Here is a 21748-nt window from a genome sequence, read left to right on the forward strand (position 1 = left end):
CACAACTTGAAACTGCAGAATGGAGACTCCTTGTTCATTTTTCTTAATCAATTAGGATATAGAGCAAAATTAGATCAGGAACTGGAATATTTTCAGATCCGTGTTTTTAGATCAGGTGATGCTGCTGCTTTTTATATTGCTTCTTAAATGTCTGCCTGGTCTTTGCAATAGGGACTAAGCAAGGACAATAAAATGCATTTCGAGGAATCACACAAGGTCATGTGAATGTATGCTCAGCTGATTTCCATGAGAAGCTGGTGATGCACTGAATGAACACTCAGGCAGGCCTACACAGTGGCCTTTAAGGAAGAGCATGAACCTGGTGCCTAGGGAAGGGCAAATGCACACAACTCAAAACAAGCCTGTGAGGCTAAATTCAAATCACTTTACAACTGGCCACCCTAGAGGCAAATATAAAGCCATACAGTGGTACCTCTGGTTGCGAACGGGATCCGTTCCGGAGCCCAGTTCGCAACCTGAGCAGAACGCAACCTGCGTCTGCGGGTCACAATTCACCACTTCTGCACATGCGTCTGACATTATTTTGAGCATCTGCGCATGCGCAAGCGGCAAAACCTGGAAGTAACCCGTTCCGTTACTTCTGGGTCGCCGCGGGACACAACCTGAAAAGATTTAACCCGAAGCGTCTTTAACCTGAGTTATGACTGTATCTGTTTCCCAGTGGCCATTCAGAGTCAAACAATATGTTACATTTGCCGTATAGTTAGGACTGTCCCGACCGTTATCCAAGGCAAGAGCCCCATGGCTTTTCTTCCCTGGTTGGCCCCCTCTGCTGTCCCCTGTCCTGGCCACCCTAAACCAGCTGTCAGTGGCTGCTATAGATGGGGTGGGAGGTGCTATTCCATCAGAGACGGAAGGAAGATGCAGTTACCAGTTCAGTTGACTTTTGTACATGGGAAGTTGTCATCTTGCCCTTTGCTTCAGGGGGTGAAATGTCTTATAGTTTGCCCTTGAAAAAAACAAAAGCTGTCACATGGTGGAGTTAGGAAATCGAGCAGGATAAGGACCATGGCCTGGGGAGGGCAAGCTTAAACCTTTGTCTCTATCACAGTCCCTCTGCTCAGCACCAGCTATTCACTATGTGAAGAAAAGGTCTCTTGGTGCCTATTTCTTAAAAAACAGAAAACAAAACCTACCATACAAGGGGAAATGGTGTGTCAAAATGCCACTTCTAATCTGACCCTGAGTCATTTCAGTCCAGGCAAGGGATGGAAGAATCTGTCAATTTTGGTCCTCTCAGTTTTTAATTGCTCCAGTCCTAAATTCAGTTCTTCACATTTTGTAATAAAAAAAAAGAATCATGAAAACTCATGAGCATTCTTCTAATACCAAATTCTTCTAATAAACATGTTTTATGTACAGTTTTAACTTATGTACACATTTTTTTGCAAGCAATTTCCTAACTTAATGCATTTTTGTGTGCTATTTTCACCAATACATTCATTTTTATGTGCACTTTCCCCATCTTTACACTGAATTGGAGCAAAAGTCATTTGGGTTTTCCAAGGATTGCTGTTTGTTCCAATTCAGCTGTAAAGAGTGTGTTTTCTAGGGGAAAGCTGCAGGGCAAATACAAAATGGCTCAGACCCATGCCTAGAAAGCATGGAACAAGTGAAAAATTGCTCAGACCTGTGCTTCCTGCATTGCAGAGGGTTGGACTAGATGATTCTCAGGGACCCTTCCAGCTCTATAATTCTATGGTTCTAGGCATGGGACAAGCGGAAGTGTTGCCAAGCTCATTGTTTGGTTGGCAAACTGCATTGCAAAATTTAGGTAAGTGCAAATTTTGGGCAATAGCTGTATTTTGGTTCCCATGTTGCTTCAGAAACTGCACATTTGATCAATTTGGCTTAAATGAAACGTGAACGGAATTTCGTTCTCTTCTCGCCCACTGCACCAGGCCTTCTCCAGTTGTTCCAGTATACCTGAAGGAGCGTCTCCACCTGGACACTGAGGTCCAGCACCGAGGACCTTCTGGCGGTTCCCTCATTGCAAGAAGTGAGGTTACAGGGAACCAGGCAGAGGACCTTCTCGGTAGTGGCGCCCTCCCACCAGATGTCAAAGAGAACAACAACTACGAGATTTTTAGAAGACACCTGAAGGCAGCCCTGTTTAGGGAAGCTTTTAATTTGTGATGCATTACGGTATTTTAATATTTTGTTGGAAGCTGCCCAGAGTGGCTGGGGAAGCCCAGCCACATGGGTGGGGCATAAATGAATTATTATTATTATTATTATTATTATTATTATTATTATTATTATTATTATTATTTTCCAGCTACCTGGGCCTTTTCCAGTTGACAAGCCAACCCACAGCATTGCTTGGAGCACCAATATTTTTCTGAGTGCCAATGAAAAAGCATGTGATCCACATGGCACAAGCCAATGCTCTCAGAAACTTTGGAAGGACTAACAATGGGGTTTTTTTTCCTGGAGCTGACCAAGCAAATTCCATCCAGTCCAGCCACCACTCTCTTAACAATGGCCAACCAGATTCATTTATTCATTATTCATTTACATTTATATCCTGCCTTTCTTCCATCACGGAAGTGTACATGTGGCTCCCAGGCCCAGAACTGCTTAGTTATGTTAAGAGTCTAAGAAGAGCCTCCTGGATCAGGCCACTGGCTCCTCTAGTCCAGCACCCTGTTCTCACAGTGGCCAACCAGATGCCTGTGGAAAACCAGCAAGCAGAACGTGAGCATAAGAACTCTCTGTCCTCCTGTGTTTTCTGGACAAATGGCACCCAGAAGTATTTCTGCTTTGGACAGTGGAGGCAGAGCAGCCTTCGTGGCTAGTAGCTGTCAATAGCCCTCTCCCATGAATTTGTCCAATAGTTTTTTAAAGTTAGTAAAGGTAAAGGGACCCCTGACCATTAGGTCCAGTCGTGGCCGACTCTGGGGTTGCAGTGCTCATCTCGCTCCACTGGCCAAGGGAGCCGGCGTTTGTCCGCAGACAGCTTCCGGGTCACATGGCCAGCATGACTAAGCCGCTTCTGGCGAACCAGAGCAGCGCACGGAAACGCCGTTTACCTTCCCGCCAGAGTGATACCTATTTATCTACTTGCACTTTTTGGGTGCTTTCGAACTGCTAGGTTGGCAGGAGCTGGGACTGAGCAATGGGAGCTCACCCCTTCACAGGGATTCGAACCGCCGACCATCTGATCAGCAAGTCCTAGGCTCTGTGGTTTAACGCACAGCGCCACCCGTGTCCCTTCTTTTAAAGTTATGTTCCCTCTAAAGCCTGCTCCATGACACTCATAAGAGGAGCAGGATTGAGGTGGGGTAGCGGGGGGGGGGGGTTGTTCTTGGATAGCGTTGGAAAATATCAGGGGCTGTCTCTGTTCCTATTTGCTTGCTTGTTTACTTATGGTTTAAAACATTTGTGCTCTACCTTTTTATAACACTTCAGCCATGAAAAACAATCCTATTGCCCCCAAAAGCAGAGAGAAGAGATAAAGGGCAGAGAGCAGCAGCTCAAATGCAAAACTCCAGTGATGACGTCTCATTGCCCCCACTGCCAAGCTAAAACACATCTCTGGTACCACCTGTGCTTGTGGGTTTCCTTCCTGTCCCCTCCTCCTTTCACAGCCGCAGTGACTCTCTTGCACTTCCACCCAGTTCCAGCCTCTGCAGCTTTCAGATTAATCTTACCCACCTGCTTCCTGCTAGCAACACTTCCACTGCCAATTTTAAATAAATTCCTTCTGCCATTTATAGTTCTCCCCACCCCCTTGGTTTCCATTAACTACATGTCAACCTTTGCCAACCTTTTTTCTTTTCTTTCTTTCTTTCTTTTGCACAAAGTGTATGTCCCCGTGTTACAAGAGAAGCTCACCAACTTTTTCTGGAAGCAAAGTGTCGTTTAAAGTGCAAAAGGTTCCAAAATGTGGGATTCCAAACTCCACTCTACCTCTGAGCTGAATTGGAATAATTGATCCTTGTCATTAATTTGGATTTCCTCATGCCCAGCACAGTCAGCCTGATTGCACATCATGAAAGTTCCATCATCTTATGTAAGCTAGATCCCTTCATGCTGAGAAAGAGAGTGTAAAATCATAGAGTTGTGGAGTTGGAAGGGACCCGAAGGGTCATCTAGTCCAACCCCCTGCAATGAAATATCAAATTCTATAGCACACTTCTTCATGAAAGCTCATACCAATAACAAACTTAGTTGGTCTCTAAGGTGCTACTGGAAGGATTTTTTAAATTTTGTTTCAACTACAGCAGACCAGCACGGCTACCTCCCTGTAACTAGAACTTCTATAGCATCCATGATAGATGGCCATTCAACCTCTGTTTAAATACCTCCAATGAAGGGGAATCCACAACCTCCTGCATACCTTAACAAATCCAAAAACCATAAACTGAACACGGTTGCTTGGCAAGTGTCAGGCTTCAGGGAATTGGCTTCCTCCGTCCCGCTCCCCCCACCCCCCCGTGGCAGTAGATAAGCAGAACAAAGGAAAAGGAGTCTTCTTACCAGTTAGAAACTTTAATAATCACAGCAATAGAACAAAGAATGGCGGTACTCCCAGTTAAGGAATACACCCGCTTCCGTCCCTATGACGCTACGTCACTCCTACATCTTGTAATCTGAGCTTGTACCCACTGCGCTTTCTGTTCTAACACTTTCTGAGCTCTCCTTTCTTTGGAGAAGGGGGCTGAATGCTGTCCAGAGGCGGTGAATCTGTTAACCCTCTCTCTCCTCAGTGTCTAGTTGTTCCCCATCCAGTATTTCCCAGCTTCTGCCTTCTGAACTTTGTCCCTCTGCAAACCACTGTTCCAAATCTATACTGTCCTCCTGCTCCTGGGAAGGTTCAGGATCTGGAGCAGGGGGAGGGGGAGGCTCCCACCGTTCCTCCTCAGTGCATCCCCCCTCAGCACGCTCCCTGACATCAAGTAGAGATGAAAACATCCAACGTTTTTAATAATTTGGTTAATCAGCCAGGACCAAGGGCTCATCCACACTTAAGTTTGTCCTGTGATCTCTAGGCAAGGATCTGAGAGGTTTTTCTGCTGTTCCCCCAGGAAAACCTAATGTTCACTGCGGAATTTGAACAAACATCAATCCGCAGAAATCTGAATGCAAGTTTTCCTGGGGAAAGTGGCAGCACACAAAAGAAAAACCTCTCAGAGCCGTGACTAGAAATCACGGTACAAAGAGAAGTGTGGATGAGCCCCAAGAGTCCTCAGCTCCATTGAGTTGATCTTTGGAGGGAGGACCATGTTGGAGGATACGTGTTTGGAAAATAAGTGGCTATTTTAGTTCTGCCTCTGCTAAGGGTGGGTGAATCTGCCAAATTCAGCTTCTCTCACTCTCATGTTTCCACCCTTAAGTTTCCACATGCATTTGCAAATTTTCCTCATTAAAATTTGTCTGCATTTCAATGCACGCTTCTCCTCCTAATATACACGCTTTGGTATGCACCTTTGCCTTATGTATATGTTTGCAAGCAATGCTCCTTAGAATAATGAAGATTTGTATGTTATTTTTATGCACATTTCCCCTTCATATACACATTTTTGTACATAGTTTTTGGTTGGACGACTGCACTGTAGAATCCTGAGACCTCTGCATTGCACAGGTTTCCATCTTGTTCCTCTTTCCCTGCCTCCTCTGGGCCCCTCCTCATCTGCACAGAGAGAGGCCTGCCATGGCTTCCTGTATTGTGGTGGCAGTGTTCTATTTATCTTGTTGTTGTTGTTGTCTCTTTCCTCCACTGTGCATCATTTCCCCAGAAACAGAAGCCTACCCTGTGATGAGCAAAGGAGCCAAATGTTGCTTTAATGGGCCTCTCACTAGCCTGGAAGGGCCAAGTCGGAGAGCTGACTCGTGCGGAGTTCCACGTGAGAGGTGCTTTCCTCCAGGGAGGCTGGCTTAAGCCCACAAACTAATAGGCACTTGTGGCAAGAATGGTGCCAGGCAGACGGCTTTGTTTCCCTTTTGCATCTGCCTTCCCAGGATGCTGCCGTGTTGTTCCCTAGCCAAAAAGCAAAGCATTCCAAGTCAATTAAGTCGGGGGCAACTCCCTGACCTGGGTGGCGCTGGCTTCGCTTGAGGTGTGTTTACTTCACTGCATGCCACTCTGGTTAGGGAATACTAGGGAAGGGGGAATGTGTAGCCACAGGGCACTGAATGGGTTAAGAATGCGCAAGGAGCCTTTTTATGTCCTGAGCATGCATCGAAAAAACACCTCTGTAGATTATTGTCTAAGGATTGGATAAGTTCATGGATCATGGGGTGGTTATCCAGGAGAGCTAAAGCATGTAGAAGCATTGCGCCTCTGAAAACCAGAGGGGTGGACAGCCCCTGTTATCCCTGGCCATTGGCCATGCTGGCTGGGGATGGTGGGTGTTGCAGTCAGACAACATCTGGAGGACACCTGGTGGGGGAAGGCTGATGGAGGGACAAACAACAGGAGAGGGCGATTGTGCTCATGCCGTGCTTATAGCTGTCAAGTCAAGTCATTTTATTACAGTCAATAACCAGTATCAAAACAAAAAACCATTACAAAATTTAAAAGCTCAAGGCAAAGTAAAATAATATAAAATCACATATGAAATAATATAAAACCATGTATACATGAAAGAGCAGTTCTGGGTGGTATGCCAGTTACCGGAAACAGCAAGTGGGAGAGAGGGCTTTTGTGCTTGGGCGCTGTTTGCTGGTTCCCCACAGGCATCTATCTGGCTGGCCCCTGCAGGAACACGATGCTGGAATTAATGGGCCCTTGGCCTCATCCAACAGGCTTTTCTGATGTGCTTATGCTCTGGGGTTTCCTGGCTGGCTGTCCTCTGTTGGAAACAGATCACTCAACTAGATGGACTAGGGCAGCCATGTGTCTGCTCCCCGACTGTTGGAGCAATATAATATAGCAAGACTCAGTAACCACGTATGTCAAATGACAGTGGGGGGGGGGCAGATGAGGGACAACCACATCTTGCCCCCTTTCCTTTCACCACCCTTGAATCCCTGGTCCTGGGGGTGAAGAGAAGCTTGGTGTTGGAGGTTTGTGCCAGGAGTAGTAAGGCAAGTTACCTGCTGGGGATCTGAGAAGAGATGTCTTAGTGCTGATGTGCTCAGCCAAGTTCCTAAATGCGTCCTGTTGGTGCAAAGTTGGTGTGTGTATGGGGGGGGGGTTTACTGGGTTCTTGTTTTTATTTTGATTATGAATTTTGTGGTTTTATATTTTGATTTTATTCTGTGAACCACCCTGAGACCTGCGGGTATAGGACAATATATAAATCCAATAAATAAATAAAAGTTCAAAAAACACCTCCATTGCATGGTTTAGGGCATAAGTGTTAGGAAGACACAGCTCTGTTCCAGGCACCCTGGCACCTGAGTTCTAGCCTTCTAGAATAGGTTTTATACATGGATGCTGGTGTGTTGGGACTGTGTGCAGAGTTCCACCATATCCTGCTGTGGTTTTTAAAAAATCAAATATATTCCTCCTTTCCATGGAGTCCAGTGAGAGAGAAGTTCCCTGTGCCAGCCCTGTGGATGGGGTAAAGTTATGCCATCCCCAGGGGGGTGAGTCTAGGTTTTGGTATGTGTGCTTCTCCTGCTGCAGTCCTCCCCTGCCCATTTCTCTCCCCAATTACACTTCCTTCCCAGGGCTCATATCAGCTTCAGGGGTATTTGAAACTGTGATGGGGTAGTGTTTAAAAAGCCCCATGTCCTGAGGTCCTGACTGCTTCTCCCGCAGTTACTATTTAAATTCTAAAAGAAAGCCACACATTCTATTCCCTTGCACCCAGTGTGATGAGTAGTTTGATTCAGAGGTTTGGACGAAACAGATCCTCTGTTCTGCAGACAGACAGACAGACAGACAGACAGACAGACAGACAGACAGACACAATAGACAGAGGGTGGGCATCCCCTCTATCTATCTAGGATTGGCCCACCCTGCCTGTGCTACCCCCGCCTCTCTAACCTTGGTTCATAGGTGCTATTTAGGCTGACTGTCCCCCCAAAATTGTCAAGAATTGTCTGGGGCCCCCAAAAAATCCACAGTGGCCATGCGTGCACATCATGCAACATGCTCACCTTAATCGTGCAACCCACATGGAAAGATAGATAAATTGATTGACAGATAAAATAAGGCCTCTCCTTTTTATTGCACATTAATGATTATTTGTGCTCATGATGCTATCGGGTCAATTAGACACAATCCCACTCTCATTACTGTTGGTGCCTGAAAAGGTTTTGGTGTAGTCACACTGCTTCATTTCCTATAAGTGCCCACCCTATAACTTTTTGCTGAAATCTCACATTTTTTTTATCTCATAAATAAATAAATAAATAAATAAATAAATAAATAAATGCAACTGCTTTATTTTTGCCCCACTTTTGTTGCATTGCAGCCCCTCCAGACAACCATAATGCAGTCACATTGGGGAACCATAAAGCAGAATAAATCCACCATTAATGCACTATTATTGTGTCTAGAACTTGTTGCAGAAACACGAGTCTGAATGGGTCATAACCACAACTGGTGCTTAGGGGTACAACCTTTATTGGTGCTTCATCTCTCTGTAAGATTGCAAGAGCTCCCGGGATGCACTTCTTGCTTCAATGGTATAAATATTGCTGGTACAAGCAACCATGTGGGTTTCAGTGTATAGATTTGGGGACTCCATTTCCAATTGCATCTTCCAGGTGGATGGAAGGACCAGAGCTCCATGGTGGAGCACCCGCTTTGCATGCATAAGATTGCAGCTGGGGCAGTGTCCCCTATCTGAAACCCTGGATAGCTGCTGCCAGTCAGTGTAGACAATACTGAGCTATCTAGACCAATGGTCTTGAGTCAGAATAAGGCAGCTTCCTACATGGGTTGCCATATTCCTTCCCCACTGTAAAGGAAGTTGTAGTGTGGTGGAACATTGAGCTGAAACCAACAAAATGAAATTCAGCATTTCAGTACAAAAAATCCAAGGCCCAGGTATAGAATGGGGGAGACCTGGCGTAGCAGCAGGACATGTGAAAAGGTTCTAGGCATTGTAAAGGTAAAGGTAAAGGGACCCCTGAGCATTAGGTCCAGTTTTGACTGACTCTGGGGTTGCGGCGCTCATCTCGCTTTATTGGCCGAGGGAGCCAGCGTACAGGTCATGTGGCCAGCATGACTAAGGCGCTTCTGGCAAACCAGAGCAGCGCATGGAAACACCGTTTACCTTCCCGCTGGAGAGGTACCTATTTATCTACTTGCACTTTGACGTGCTTTCAAACTGCTAGGTGGGCAGGAGCAGGGACCGAGCAACGGGAGCTCACCCCGTTGCGGGGATTCGAATCACCGACCTTCTGATCGGCAAGTCCTAGGCTCTGTGGTTTAACCCACAGTGCCACCCGTGTCCTTCTAGGCATTGTAGTGGGTCACAAATTCAACATGAGCCAGCAGTGTGATGCAGCTGTTGAAAAGGCTAATGCAATCCACATCGTGGGAATAAGCCCTGCTTAGACATTGTACCTGAACAGGTGATGTCAACCTGCTTAGGAGGCATGGGTCTGCTTGTGCAACCCCCACCCCACTTGCGCATTCCCAACCTTCCCATGTTAAAGGGGGAAAGTGTAAAGACTGCTCTTTATCCACTTTCACAAGAGCAGAAACCACCACCCACTCAGGAACCCTGGTAAAGCAGAGTTGCTGGTTGCACAGAGGTTTATACAAGAACCCTGGGGATGACCCCATGTTCCCTATACAGGTTAATATTTCCTGTTCAGGCATATTGACAAGTGGGAACTTGTGCAGAGAAGAGTGGCCAGGACAAGGAGGCGCTAGGAAGCCAAGTCCTGTGAGAGATGTTCGTTCTATGGCTGGGTTGCCAAACGTCTGGAAGTTACTGGACATACACAGATTACTGCATCCAGACGTACGTCAATCGATAACAGCAGTGTAGCTTTTCTGTCTGGATTTTCACTTTTGAAACATGGCAACCCTACATGAGAAATGGATACACTCTGCCTGGAGAAGAGACTTGATGGTGGCCTCACATGACAGAGGTCATACAGAAGGTGGAGCAACTCTGGTTTCCTTTTGTCCCCTAGGGTGGGGAAACCAACGAGTGGAAACTGCACAGGAGCGGGTTTCAACTAAACATTAACTTCCTAATGGTAAGAACTGTTTTAATAGTGTCGCAGGCCACCTTGGGAGGTGGCAGGTTCTCCTTTGCTGGAAATGTTTAAGCAGCAGCTGGCCGCCCCATCATGGGTTGGATTAGATGTCCTCCTGAAATCAAAAGCTGGCCACTTTATTTGCCCCTCACAGCATCCAAGGTCTTTCCTCACCCATCCTGCACAGAGGCTGGCGTAGGAACAACCACTGCACCTGTTTGGGAATGGCTGCTTAGTTTGTCAGGAACTCACGTGTTTAGAAGCTGCCCCATGCACAGCGAAATGGTATACTGTTTATTATCAGATCTTACTGCACGTCACATGAAACCTCCCAGCACTGCACAAGATGCATGGATGGGTCTGTAGTTTGCATTGCACAACACCAGCTTGGAAATTATAATTACAGTGCCAGTGAAAATGCTGTCGTTATATAATTGCTTTCCACATTCGAGTTCGCAAACAATTCAGCAGGTAATTGCAGAAACTGGTGTGAGCTAATGAGAGAGGTTCTTGTCGGTGCTGAGCCCAGCCTGCTGTAATCACAAGTGGAATGCTGTCGGTCCATCGGAGGTGGGACAATGTGGAAGAGCAAACAACAGACACTTCGCTAAATGCAGGTGCGTCATCTGGAGGATCGGGGAATTCAAGGGAAAAGGAGAAGTGAATTTGCTGCAGGAAAATTGGGTTCCAAGTGCAAGGGGAAACCAATGCCTGCTGCATCCACGAGCTCCAGCTTTTTATGCTGCCACCGAGGTGTGTCTGTCTGATGTGCCCAAATGAAGAGGTACTAGATGGACACGGTTGTCCAGGGTGAGGATAATTGCATTTTTGTTTAATTTATATTATGAAAGTCTATGGAAGCTGCAACAGAGTGGCATTTTGGAGCTGCCAAATGCATGCATTAGAAGGGTCAGCTGTGGGAGGTTAAAAAGAAACCTTCCCATTTGTAGCAGACTTAAGATCAGTGCAGGATTTTCAAGATTACTTCTGCACACATGCATGTATTTATCAGGGCAGACGAGTGAAATGTTATGCACACATAAATTCTGTAGGATTCTGCATGCTTTTGGATCCTCATAGGTGTTTGCACTTGGGTGCACTTTTGTGCATGCAAAATATACATGATTGTATATAGTGGGGATGCACTTTTGTGAATCCATGTATGTGTTGCACATGTGTGCCCTTCTGAATATATGCTTTTAGCATGTGTTTCGTACATACACATATATTCTGGTGTGCTATGTGCAATAAATACCTGCATATGAGAGATGGGCTTTGCAATTATTATTTTCTCTTTTGAGTTGTGCATGTCTGTGCTTTATATGTGCATGGAAGGTTTTAACATTCATGTGTTTGTGTGTTTAGTTCACTTCTGCACATGTATGTACAAAACTTTTAGCATGCATTTGCAGTAGAAATCTAGATCTGTGCTTTGCAAATCCATGTACGTATTTACAGGTTTGAATACATACATGTGATGTGTTTGTGTCTGCACATCCACAAAAGTTTGTGTGTTTGCCTTTGTACTTGGCCATACCTGTGTGTGCACATAAGATATCTCTGTGAGCATTGCACACATGCCTATTTTGTATGTTAGTATGCATGCCTGGGTTTGTGTGTGTGCATCTACGTGTGCTTTTATAACCTTTTTAATTATTGCTTGCATATCTACAGATGTGTGCAAAGATGAACCACACTTTGGGCTAAATATAGGTGCACGCTTTGCACATGTGTTGTGCACATATAGGTGTTTGTATATTGGATATTTTCATATATATATGAGTACACGTTTATGTTCTTCTCTGGATGTGTGTGAGTTGAGCACCTACTGAGTTGAGTAGCCACACCCAAACTTAATTCTTCATTAGCCCCACTGAAATTAATGGACATGACTAACATAGGATCATTGCTTTCTATGGGCCTACTCTGAGTATAGCCTAGGTGGAGCCAACCCTTTGCCAATGCCCTTCCCCCTCACCTTGTCATGTTTGTCCATTTCACTTCTGTTTTAGTCATGAGTTGAGGTCTTCTGGGCCCAGTGATCCACTTCCACTATTTCCATCATGGTTACATGTTCCCAGGGCTGGCCCAAGACATTTTGGCATCTGAGGCAAACCACAAAATAGCACTCCCCTCACTGCCAGGGAAAAGGGGTGAGTGAAGAGATACATCCGGAAGAAGAGGAGGGGGAGAGAATAAGGATCTATGCTGGGGTCTGCTACCCTTGTGGATCATGCCACCTTGCATTTGCAGAAGGGACTGGCGGTCGCCATTTCCCCACAAGGCTTTCACCATGAGCATTCCCACCCTGGATCCTTTACCTGGCTTGTTGTTTTGGAGTCACCTGTTCATGACTTGGTTTGGTTAGCACTAGTTTGACAGGGATGCTCAGGGGGGTGCATTTCAGGAAGCTGACTAGGAATAGTGCCTTTAGTATTTCTGTGCAAGGGAGATGATGGCAGCTTACCTCATCTCTGAGACAAAGTGTGCTGTTGGGAATTCTCCTTTCTACATAACTTCTGTGGGAACAGGAACTCTTAACTGTCTGAAAGCAATGTAGCGATTGGTAGGAACATAATATACAGTGTACTTGTACAAGTCATGGATGAATTTGTCCATTTTGGTTTCTCTCAGTTCCTCATTTTTCCCAGTCAAGATCAGTTCTCCGCATTTCCACATCAGTTTGTGATTTTTAAAAATGATTTAAATGGCCTCGTGAAAGTTCATCAGAAATTTGGTCTGAATTTCTCCTAATATACACATTTTTGTATGTCATTTTGCCCAGTGCACACATTTTTGCAAGGCAATCTTCCCTATTACAATGCATTTTTGTGTGTTATTTTCAAAATAGGGACACTTTACACTGGTGTATGCATTTTGGCTGGAGAACTGCATTGCTAACTTTGGAAAGTTCAAATTTCGAAGACTGGCCGTGGTTCTGTTCCCATATTGTTTTGGAAAGTGTGAATTGTGTAGATTTGCCTTTAAATGCAAGCTGAATCAGATTTCTCCCCTATCACAACTTATACTGTGTAATGAAGATCAGAGCTCACTATAGGATTTGGACTGATTCAAGGGGCCCCTAGGATGGCAGTTAAATAATTTTTGACAACGGGTGTGCCTTTGTGAATCTTCCTGAAACACCTGTCTGTGTGAAAACCTCTTGGAATGCATCCTGCACCATGTTCTGCCATGCGACTCAGGAAGGGCCTCTTGCAGGACAAAGCGTCCCTTGTTCGTGAAACCAGACTCACTCCTCCCCCTCCGCCTCCCTGATACTAGCAGCTGAGGTCCCTGAAATTCCTGGCGAGTGGAAGCGCTGGAGAGCCACGAGGCAGGTAGGTGTACAGAGGACCAAAGGAAATTGAGGGCTGGTGCTCAGCTGGGCTGCTCTTTTGGCTTCATCTAAACAAGTGGTTTCCAATCAAGATGCAGCACACTTTGGGGGAAGCAGTTTCTTTGTTGTTGTTGTTTGTACTGTTATTGTTGTTATTAAGTGGTTTCTAAAATGGGACTAATGCAAGCTTGTGAGCAGCCTGAGCAGCTGGCAGGGCCCTGCCACCAAAAAGCTCTTTTTTTAAAAAAATAGCCAACTACAAAATAATCATTGGAGAGCTCTGATGCAAAGGAGTGCTCCTTTATTTTAATGATTGCATAGAAGCAGGCTTTCGAGGATTCGTGTTTTGCATAGCAAGGCATCCCCCCTTACCCTTCGGTCCTCCCCAATACCAAGAATAAGAGAAATGACAACCAATATTTAGGCAAAATCAGGCCCCAACTTTATTGACAGCATATGTAAGAGGTTTGGCACAGGCATTGAGTAGACCCCACCCCTTCCAGCCAACCTGTTGGAAGACTTTGTGTTTTGGGATCAACCAAAAATGAGGGAGTTGCTGACCTACATCAAGGAGTAACAGCCCCACTGGATTGTACCTGAGGGGTGCTGTAGCCCCTCACTCCTGCCTGGGCATCTGGACCAAAGAATTTCCCCAGTACCCCTTTAACACGACACCCCATTTCAGAGGGACCAGGCAGAGATCACAACCTCCTCTCCTCTCCGACCAAGACTAGGCCTATCCATTGCCTAAACCACCAAAGTTGTGACACTTGCTAGAAGGATGGTGAAACCCAGAGGGCTGGAGCCAATTTGCCAGCTAGGAAAATTCCAGCCTGGTCTCGGATACGGTGGCTCAAGCAGAGCAACAGCAATACATAAAGGGTGGGCGATCTAGTGAAAAGTGGCTGCAGAGCAAGGCCTATGTTATATTCTGGAGGGGTGGGTTGAGCCCGCCCCTGGTGGTCCATGCCCATTCACAATTTGCTGATTAGGTGAGTGGGCGGGACCAATAACCCAGGCAGCAAGCTTGACCCAGAGGCTTCCTTTGCTGCCTAAGAAACAGTACTTCCCACATTGGATCCTGGCGCATGGGGGAATGCCAGCCCGCAATGGTGCCCACCAGAGAGGCTGAAAGGACTTCTCTTTCCTATGCAACTAGCTGTACTTGCACTTCCCCACCGTCCAAAAAATACAGCAGGATTTTCTCTATATATCTGAAAAATGCTGCAAGTACTGGGTGTGCTTTAGGAGTGGAATTCTCACTTCGACTTTTTACTTTTTCTTTAAACTTTTTGAAATTTGGTGAAATTCAGTTTTATGTATTATATCATTTCAGCTGCAGTTTGGAATTATACAATATCAGAAAGTTGCTCCCTGAAGTCAAATAGGATATGTGGGTGCCTATCATTACCAACAATAGGATTTCAGCTGCTGCAGAGTTCCGGATGACATAAAAGGGCTCCCTGCCATGTAATGTCTCTAAGCCTTTTGACATTTGCCATAAGGATGTTAAGAAGTAAGAACTCCTTGCTTCCAGTGCTGCTCTCATCTTGTAACTGAGGGTCAGGTTCAGCTAGGGCCACTACCAGCACCCAGTAGTGGACAGTTATGGACAGTTCTTGGGGCCATCACTGACACCTGCCTTCAGTCCACCTTTAAAGCATTTTCCCTGTCCTCTAAACCACACCATGTAGATGGGTTAAGTCACTATTTCAATTTCCCACAATACCCCTGGCATAGAGTTGTTTGGGGCATTGTGGGAAATCTAAATGCTGCTACCTGGAGCTCCTCAGAGCACTGTTTATCACTGACCACCACCTAGAAAGCCCAACAGGGCCCAGCAATGGAGGAGGAGGACCACCTATGGAGGAAAGAGGCCATAAAAGGACACATTGTCCAGGGCCCCATCAAACCTGGAGCTGGCCCTGGGCTCAGCAATAAGAACATAGGGACCCTTTGTTCCACCTCCGTTCCTGCACATTCCTAGAGCAATGACCCTGGAAAGCTTACAAGTAAGACGTTGGAGACAGCTATGCACACAGCCAGCAGACATATATGAGGACTGGCATCCTGGAAGCATCCCTATATCAATATAAAGATGGTTCAGATGACCTCCCTATCAATGATAAACCTAAACCTTGGAATGGTTCCACACACTTTATTCATCTAAAGGGAAAACTTCTTTTAAAAAAAACCTAACATAGCACAGTGTGGATGTGCTGGGAATCAGTTCAGCCACATGACCAGGAACTCTGATAAGGTAAGTCTAGATATTGATGTAGAAACCAGAAAGTGGTGACATCATTGCCACTTTCCACAAGAGTGAAACCACAGCTCTGATTGTTCAGCTGCAGTCAGCGACAGCCATCCTTCTCCACGGACTCCGTTGTCATCATGCAGCAGAAATGTAAAGGAAGCAGGGGCAGGCATGCGAAGCTGGTGGCCATGCCTCCACCTCAGGCCCTGCAGTGAGGAGAGCCCCTGCCTTGCTTCATCAAAGGAGAACTGGTGTCGTAAATGTTTCCTGAGGTTACTGAGAGGGCAACGGTTGTGTCATCACAACCACTTGATTCCTGACCTTCTCGTACCTGAACTGAGGCCCAGCTTCTGACGGTTATTCTGTGGTTTTTGTGGCTTTGCTCAGACATTGCCATGACAGTGAACATGAAGCTGGGCGCAAACAGGATATGACGCTGCTACTTCCATATGTTCCTCATCATGCAGTGTCTTGGTCCATGGGCCTGGGTTCCTCATGTGAGGGGACTGGCGAAGCCGTCTGAACTGAAACCACACATATGGAGCAAAACAAGTACACTGCATAACACGTTTCCTGACACCACAATGTGAACATTGTGTATGTCACCCAAAGGGAGAAAGTCAGCCAGAGGGCACTGGAAAGAAGGTCTCACCTCAGTCTCTTGAGGGGTTGAGGGTGGAGGTTAAGAATTGTGTTCATCAACTTCCTCACTCACAAAGAAAACAGAGCTAGTGATAGGGATGTTGTCTTGCTTACAACTGGCACTGAATTTTTTATCTCAAGAAATACCCTGGAGTGACTCTGGAGGTTCCTCAAGGAATGGGAAAGCCAGACATTTTACTGAAATTGGGTAATTTCTCTGGAGGGTTTCATACATCTGATGCCTTTTGCATTCCTGGTTTTGCTGAGAGAATAAGATGGATCTACAAAAAAAGACAAATATCATTTGTCAGGAAATCAGCCATGTAAACTGCAGACACCAGTGCTGGACTCTATCAGCTGTGTGGAAAATATATGGGGAGTAACGTGAGTTGATGCTTCACCACAAGTTGGGGCAGTGAAACTGCACCCCTAATACTTGCATGTAATCTGGTTGAGTCATTACGGCAGGGGAAGCCAAAATGGCACCCTCCAGATGTGTTGGACTCCAGATACCATTAACCCTAGCCAGCATGGCCAGTGGTCAGGGATTATGGGAGTTGTAGTCCAACAACATCCATAGAGTACTAACTTGGCTATCCCTGTTAGAGAAACCAATATGGTGCCTATGGATGACTATATGAAATATCTTTTCTCCAAAGGGTGCGGCAAACCTCAAACTGCAGGCTGTTCATGTCCAGGCATGACTACATTCCCTGGATCAACTGTCTGCATGGAACTTGCCCTGTTCTGTATGTTTTGCTGCCAGTTTTCAGACCTACCCTTCACACACTCCCTAAGACAATTACATGGCTTTGTTCAGCTTTTGCTCACCAATGGGCGTATGAGAAGGATGCCATGTCTCATCAAGTGTAGAGATAAATCATCTGAAGCCTCTAGTTCTCCCACAGATAAATGGAGATCAGGAATAAACGTACGTATGGGAATAAGAGCCTCAGCAAGGTCGAGGTTGCCAAGTCAGCCTGCCACATTTCTAAGCCCCCTCAGAATAACATGCAGGAAGCATTTTAGGTTATGGTGTGCCAGCCACTGTTGAGGTTTACAATATGAGGAATATAATACCACATCTGTTAAATTCTTCTTCTTGGTAGAGGCTGGTGCTCATGGGACTGATTAGGGCAGAAGTAAGAGGAATGAAAAGTAAGGGCTGCCAGAGCAAATGGCTGGTGGAGCCAGGGTCAGTGGCAGATGGAGCCAACTAATTCTTTTGTTCCCATCCTGCTCCTTGCTGAGTTTTACAAGGGCAGCACCAAGGACAGATGTACACCATGCATCACCACATTTTGAGTGACTTCTTTTTGATACAGGTATGGCCCAATCATGGAATTTAGAGTGTTTCCTTACAGATCAACTTGTCCAGCTTTGCTGTTGTTTAGACCTTTATTCGGCTTACATAAACTCTAAACTGACACCAGGAAGATTCATACCTATGCTTACTCATGACTCTGTTGTGACAAGCCAAACCTTTCCCTAAGTAGTTCACCCAACTGTGCCTGACTCACAAGTAGACATGGGACAGGAGAGGTTCTCTGCTTAGTCCATCAGCCCAAGAGGAGAGGCAGAAGCTGCTTGTTCTCTACACCCTTGTGCTGAGAGGGAAAAGTGAATTAGCTTGTTTTGCTGCCCAGATTGACAGAACAAGAAAAACCCTATAAAGGTTTAACTCCCTCAGAATATTAGTTACAGATTTATAACTGTCTTTCATCATAGAGTTCTCTGGCAAAAGACAAAAAAGATATGCAGAAACTCAAGAGAACCCTTAATGTTGCTATTGTCCACTGAAGCAGGGAAGGTCTCTCACATTCACACATAACACTTCAAACTGACCTGGCTTCTCCCAGAGAATTATGGGAGCTGTAGTTTGTTAAGGCTGCTGATCATTTTTGGAGACCCCTCCCAGAGCTACAATTCTCAGATTTGTGTAACAATCAAGCCCCCTTCCATGGAACTCTGGGAATAGGGGACTAGGGGTCCCATAACAACTCTTAGCACCCATAACAAACTACAGCTCCCAGAATTCTTTGGGGTAAACCATGGCTGTTTAAAGTGGTATTGTAATGCTTTAAATATATGGTGCAAATGTGGCCTCTTGGAAATAATGCGATTCTACGTTCCTCTTACACGAAATCTTATGCTGAAAACTACAAGAATATGAGGGGAGGGGAGAATATCAGGCAGAACTGCTTGTGAAGAGCATTAGAATTCAGACCTACAATTATTGCTATCATGTCAATTTGAAGCTCAAAGAGAACCACCACCCCCCCACTCCTCCCGCAAGTGGGTCACTGAACGGAGCTCTGAGGGTCAAGCAGGACAATTGCAGATGGCCAATCCCGTGGTCCACCCATGTGCCTTGTAGCTTAAAGGCTCATTAGAGGAAACCCAACAAGACCTCCGTGCCCAGAAGCCGCCTGTTTTGCCAGCATCACTAATACAAGCTCCTGTTTTAGCCCTGCTGGCTCAGGGCACAGCCTGCCAGTTTAATTGAATCTGGAAGGAAATAATACACAGAGGATTGGGGATGAAAACTAATGAAACACTAAAGTGAATTAAAAAAAAAATCCAAAAGGATTAATGTACAATAGCAAACCAGGGGCTCCAGGAACTAAGCTTCAGGGTTTAGCATGAGCTTTTGTAAGAAAGAAAGGGGAGGTGGACAGAGTAGCGAGACAACTGGCAGAATAAAGCTGACCAGTCGCCATGTGACTGCTGCCATCACCTCAGCATTTGTCTTCCCAGGCACACCTTAGCATCAAACCCCTTGCCCTTTAAAGAAGCAACACCATCAAGCTGCCATATGTCAACCTACTAGAATCTAGCAAGGCCAGATCAGTCATATGGGAAAATTAGGTAGCTGCCCATGTCAGCGCAGTTTCTGAGATGTCTGCTTTGCCGTTGGGCCAGACCCACACTTGTTTTCTGGCATGGCCCCACGGCACACACACACACCCCTCCACAAAACACCCCAGAACCCTCCACATGCATGGTTGTACTCTGGCCTCCCCTGTTAAGTGTAGGAAATAGATGACCCATCTTTTCCATTTATATGCTTGTTCAGTATAACAAACATTTGGTCATTCAGGCAGAGAAACTTGCACAAGGGGAGTTCTTGGCAGACTATATTCTGAGCAGATGAAAATGAATTTGTACTTGTGTTACACGTTCTGTAAATGTTTTTCACATTTACCAGAATGTTTACATAAGTGATTCAATCAGAAACCTACAAATGGAACATCTGGGTTTTCAAAACCATACATTTTCCTAATCTGCCTGAGGACTGTTTCGCCTCATGTGGCGTGTGATACTGTTGAGAGGTTTTTACAAGTTGGACAAAACTGACAGAAGCCATGGTGATTTCATCTGTCTTTCCTGCATTTTCCTGTATATGCTTTGAAAAAACAAAACACCTTCTCTACAAATTCAACATGGAAACTTAAAAAGATACAGCAAAGTGATATAAAATTAACCAAAGCACCATAAGATGATAACTAAAAACCAACAAATGTTAAGCAGCTGCTCGTTAGGCCTGGCCTGCAAGTTGCAGTGTAAATATCTTGAGGTGGTGATGAAGTGACAACAGGATTTTGAGTGTATGGACCTGTTCTAGACTACAGCACCTCCATGTTTTAGTCAGAACAGAAGAACAATGTATAGAATAAAGCTACACTGGGGAGGTACTTCATATGAAGACCACAACAAGCTGGTCTCCACCCAGGGCTGGCTCCAGATGTTTTTCCGCTAGAGGCAAAACAGAGAATACTGCCCCCCCTTTTGTTGCGTGCCTGTCTGCCCACCACCACCCAGCACTGGGCACATTGGCTTGCAGTGGGCACACAGCAGACGAGAAGGTGGTACCAGCAGCTAACAAGCACAAGAGGCAGATTTCTGCCTCTCAGAAATCCAGAGCCTGGCGCCCTGGGGCAACTGCCTCACCTTGCCTCATGGCCCTGTCATCACCACATGGCAAGAATAATATATAGCTCAGGATAGGCCTTAGATCACCAGATCATTCGGTACAGAATACCCCTCTAAAAGTCATCAGATTTGGACTTTTTCAAATGTTACCATGATTATGCTCCTGCACATGTTAAAAGATGTCTGCGCAAGGAGGGGCAGAGAAGAGAGACCATTTCTTTAGGTGGTGCAAACCCAGTTTGAGGGAATGCAAGCAGTGTGCTCATAAATGTGTCTACAAATAGTGCATTTGGACTGGACCACCCTGCCTCAAAAAGCTCTGTAACTCGCCCCCAGTCACTTCCCCTCCTGCTCACCATCATAGCAGCTATTGGCCATTCCTCCTCAGGACTAGAAGACTCTTCTAGTACAAAGCTTATGTAAAACCAAGGTGGTCGACTGGAACTTGTGGGTGAAAGATCTTACACTGGTGTTGGTATTTCTTTGGAGAAGCCAGGAACACAAGATTCCTTGATGGTGTAAATCAGAATAGCTTCAGGGCACGACTGACCAGACAAATATTTGACTCAGGGAGCTTAGCATGGGGGGAAAGGTCAGGATCATTTCTCTACAGTCCATGAGTAAGAAATGTACTATGAGTAAAGTCAAAAACAGTTAATCACCTTGTCCAATCTGTAACAGAGATTTCGAGAGTGTTGGAATTATTAGACGATAACTAGTCTCCCTCCCCCTTTCTGTTTTCATTGGTGTTGAGGACAACTTTTATGCCTACCTAAATAGAGTTTGTGTATGAGAGAGTACAATTAACTGTCGATTTAATGGCCACTTAGACACTGGGATGAAGTCCTCTGTTAATCTTTTGAGCACATTATCATCACATTATCGATACTCAAGCCCAGTCCAGTTGTGGTTTCCATTCTGTTAAATTTGCATTAGCCTGGTATGGCATTTTGCAAAAACAACACAATTATTTCCAGTTCTGTTAACTGTGGCATTATCACCTCTTACCTAATGGATGGCATGAATGGCATGGTTGCCTCTTACTATAGGTCTGCCACCTGATTAGAGTGGGGAAGAAAAGATTTAAATTCATTGTCTTTGTGTAAATGACGCAGATCAAAATATCCCCAGTGGGAAACAATTCTCCCTCATCCTTCCTTCCCTTTCGCCTTGAAAAGCTGTGAGTGGACTCATGCAGAAGACAAGTTGGCAAGTTGCAAAATTCAGAGAGAGCAGAAGTATTCTTAAAAATGACCACTATTTTGAATTATGGGAGAGAGACCCAAGAAGGGCACAACACATGCAGACATAATTGCTAAAAAGGTTTGTAAAGCTTGCTTTATTTACTTATCTTTGGAAAAAATACAATTCACTTTAGCCATTACTGCAGGAACCCAAAACATAAGATTATGAAAACACATACCACAGAAGGAAAATGAAATCAA

General features: G+C 45.4%; 2 long non-coding RNA genes across 2 annotated transcripts in view; both read left to right on the top strand.

Moving 5' to 3' along the window:
• The window catches only part of LOC310769933, a 228647-nt gene that overhangs the window by 113869 nt on the left and 93030 nt on the right, over nucleotides 1–21748 (top strand). The window lies entirely within an intron of this gene.
• On the top strand, nucleotides 10410–19797 carry LOC310769918. Its single transcript, XR_014551847.1, has 2 exons — nucleotides 10410–10944; nucleotides 14808–19797. It is a non-coding gene; the product is annotated as an uncharacterized lncRNA (long non-coding RNA).

Source organism: Podarcis filfolensis (genome assembly GCF_964270895.1).
Source record: "Podarcis filfolensis genome assembly, chromosome: 8".
NCBI lineage: Eukaryota > Metazoa > Chordata > Lepidosauria > Squamata > Lacertidae > Podarcis > Podarcis filfolensis.